General features: G+C 41.0%; 1 pseudogene; it reads right to left on the bottom strand.

Annotated features, from left to right (window-relative positions):
• Positions 1 to 211: 211 nt before the first annotated feature.
• Positions 212 to 4,108, bottom strand: part of LOC141812621 (uncharacterized) — a 13,877-nt pseudogene continuing 9,980 nt past the window's right edge.

Here is a 4,108-nt window from a genome sequence, read left to right on the forward strand (position 1 = left end):
CAATAAGATAGGTTAGTAATAAATTAATGATATGTATTTATTTTGAAAATGCATGTTTACAAGCCATAATTATTAAAAAAAAGAAATATATACAAATGTTAATATACCTCGCAAGCAGCTACTTATCAAGGTCATTAGGGTCCTGAGTCTTTGCATCTTGGGTCCAACCAGGTGGGCGCTGCGACATCGCACTCATGCCATCCATGAAGGCCTACATCTGCTGCGCAATCTGATCGTATCGCATCTGCTGCGCCTCTAATGTGGAGAGTCGATTCTTTAATTCTTGATTTTCTTATTTTAGAACTTCTATCGTAGAAGATGATCCACTGGGATGACCCCTAGCTCTAGGGGTCATCACACGATCATATACAACTCTCGTCTGGGATCCTAGATCGTAGATGGTGGAGTTCTTCTTCATCCCACCGACCACATCATAATATATCTCATTTAACTAGTCGGTTGAGAGAGTTTGCCTCTCACCTCCCTCTCTATCAGGCTGAGACGCCTGTGCAACTCTAGCAGACATTTCAGCCTGTATAAAAATAAATTAATATAAAATATAGAATTAGAAAAAAATTACTAGGTTGAATTGTTAAATAAATTTAAAATCTTACGTCTAATGTCTGCGAGCGAGGATCGATAAATATGTCATCCTTTGACTTGTGTGTCTTAGTAAAAATCTCCCAACAAGTAGGAGACCGCTATAACTCATGCTCTTGAAAATTAAAAATATAATTAAATCAAAATTAAATCATTACTAATTAAATAATTCTAATATAAATATATTAATTGTAAACTTACCAAGTCCAAGGTATGCCCGACAATGAAACGAGATCCAGCTGTATACTTTGTGGATCTAGTGCTAGGGCCAGCTAGCTTGGTGTTTCTGTTCACTCGAACTGTCATTGAATTTGACTGCCATCTTTCTGCAGCCCAGATGGCTTGTCATACATCCCAAATCTCAGCTGGGATGAAAGATGGTCTGATACCCTTTTTTCTGCATTTATAGAGCAGATCTTTGTATAATTTGGCACAAGCATTATTCCAAATTTTTTTAAATTCCTGCTTGTGCCTTGGCTCCCAAGTATACTTTTTCTGTAAAAAAATGTATTCAATTAGTATAAATAAATACAATTGCATTGTTGATTAAAATGACTTACCAAAAATTCATCGTAGTAAAAGCTTCGCATGCCCTCGTCGACATGCCTCCAAGTATAACCTGAAAGACATACTCTCTCATGAAACTTACTAGATATGTACACTGTAACTTGGTGACCCTCTGGAGTAAAACTGCATTAAAAAAAGTATAAATATTAGACATTTGTCATAAAATTTTTTATAAATTTAAAAATATTAATAACACCAATACTTACCACCCTCAAACAACTCATGAAACAATCTGTGTTAGATTTGAGAGGTGTCCTAAGGCAATCGCCTTAGGGTTACACTATTTATTAGATAAATAGCAATTCACTATTTGAGTGCACATTCCATGTGTGTTTGATTGGATCTTAAACTCGAATACTGAATATCCGCAATACAATTCATAACATGAGAGAATTTGTGATTGGATCACAACTCGTGAGCATCTCTACATGTGCAATTATGAATGTATTGAAATCATCCCTAGTCGAGGAATTGATGAGCACGGACATCATCGATTCTGTCGAGACTAGCACGTTTAGACTTCTTGGTTATCCAAGCAGCTGATCTCACTGCTGGAGACATTGGATGTCGAGAGTTAAACGTGGATGCTGGTTAAAGGTAACCAGTTCATCGGAGTGACCTGTCTTGAGACTTCGTATGGTTCTATGCAAATAGATACATGTCAACGAAGATCTCAATGCAGCTTAAGTGCGAGTTTCCTTTGACTTGCGGTATTCAAGTCACCTTGGTCATGGAGACTTATACTTTGACATCTTAAGTAAGCATCTCCAAGGAGGTGTGGATCCGAGATGATTGGGTATAAGTCGAAGTGCCCGAAGGTGTTTGAATAGCCCACAGAGGATTCACCACTCCTTTAAACGGGAGACGTATACCCTACGGCCACTTGTCGGATTGTTACTAAAAGTCTTTGGCCAAAGCAACACATGTCAAGAGTATGAGACTCTTGGACACATGTATAAGTAACTTGAATCCACAGGACAAGAAAGTTAGCTTGGGCTAGGTGTGACGTAGTCAGCCTAGTGGGGACCGACACATAGACCATGTCCTGAACCAAGCGGGTATAAGATGGTGAAAGGAACGAGGCACGATTCAGTGTAGCTGCTGAAGGGTTTAGAAGACATTCTGGAATCAATCGTTGATTTTTCGATCAATTGGGGATCATGATATACTACTAGGTGTCACTCATGATCGTTCCATAATTAATTCATTAATTACGGACGGCCAACATAGCCGGGAACCTATTGGGTCACACGCACTACAAGTTCTCCAAAGGACTTAAAATGAGTTTGAGAATTGGATTCTCAGAATGAGAGAAATAAAGTCTGGTTAGACCAGACAATGGACAAATGATGGAACTCGTCTTACGAAGACAAAACGAATGAAACTGATTTCGTTCAAATCAGAGGTCGTTTGGTTAGTGAACCGAACGATTCGGTTTTGAACCAAATTGAACCAACTTGGTTTGATTCATGATGGAAGATATTTTGACTAAACCGAAGAGATGAGGAGCTTCGTCTTGAGAAGACAAAACGAATAAAACTGGTTTGGGTCAAATCAGAATTCGTTTGATTAATGAACCGAGTGAATCAGAGATGAACTCGGTTTGCTACAGTACTAGTCCAGCTGAACCCGGTTCAAGTTCTAAAACCTAATGTAACCGGTTCACTCATCTAAAAGCCTCGCCGACTTCTCCCTAACCTAAGGCTCGCGCGACATCACAAAACAGGGGTTCCCTGTTTTGGTCGATTGATAGCGCCGCTGCCCTCCTTCTTCATGAGAGAGCGCCGCTGCCCTCCTTCTTCGTGAGAGAGAGTTGCTGCCCTCCTTCGCGAGAGAGTGCCGCCGGACCAAAGAGAGCATCGCCGGACCACAAACGGCACCGCCAGATTTGAGGGTGTTGCTAGACCGGATGGCTTGCTTCCCTTGGACGCCGGCTGCCGCGAGTGGAGAAGGAGCACCGGCTGCTGCAAATCGCGAAGGAAGAAGCAACCGCACGAGGAGGAAGAAAGTGTTCTGCCGATTGTGTTAGTGCCCCTGTTAGTTTTGATGTGATCAACCAGGTTAAGTTAGGTCCTGTGTTGTTCTAATCCCTCTGCTAAGTGTGCAGGAACTTAGGTACGGAGGAAGTCGAGAATAAGACGTAGCAGACGAGAAGGGTTGCACGGGAAAGTGAGCCGACGGGCTCGGTGCAATTCGAGGGACGCAGAAGCTACGGAAGAGTACACCGGTGGAGCGAGAAGGACATGCGCGAAGTCCGAAGGACGAGAAGCCGGGAGGAAGCATGCTCGAGGGGCAAAAGGCCGGAGTTGGGTTCGGGTGAGCCTAACTCCGATTGGCCAGAAATCACCCAACCAAAGATTCTACAAAAAGTCAATGAAAGTCAAACTGTTGACTTTGGCCGTTGACTTTGACTTTGACCGTTGACTTGATCGGAGAAGACGACGTAGACTTGGACCGTTTGAACGTGGCGGTTGAAAAAAAAGAAGAAAAATAATAATAATAAGATTTATCTTTTAAAAGATAAATGCTTATTTTTTATTAAGGATAATTCTCTTTATCTTTTATTAAAGATAAAGTTTATCCTTATTTACTCAACGGCTACGATCAAGCTTATCTCTGATCAACGGTTAAGATCGCATCAACGGATCAACGACCAAGAGAAAGTTTATCTACGATCAACGATCTAGATCTATTCTCTTGTGCTATAAATAGACTTAGAGTTTTAGAGTTAAATCATCAATTACTTTTGTAATCTTCTCTCTAAGTCTGTGTGCTACAATTGTAAAGGCTTCTCCGCCTAAAGGAGTTTTTTTATTGAGCGTTAATTGCCTTGGAAGCAACGATCCAGTTGCAACCAAGTTTTTCTTAAAGACGAGTGCTAATTCTCTTAACCGTCTATTCACCCCTTGATGAGTTAGGGTTTTTATGATTTTAATCGATT

The sequence above is a fragment of the Curcuma longa genome, chromosome 1 (assembly GCF_044706935.1).
Source record: "Curcuma longa cultivar G26 ecotype Majalengka, Jawa Barat chromosome 1, ITB_CL_G26_1.1, whole genome shotgun sequence".
Lineage (NCBI taxonomy): Eukaryota > Viridiplantae > Streptophyta > Magnoliopsida > Zingiberales > Zingiberaceae > Curcuma > Curcuma longa.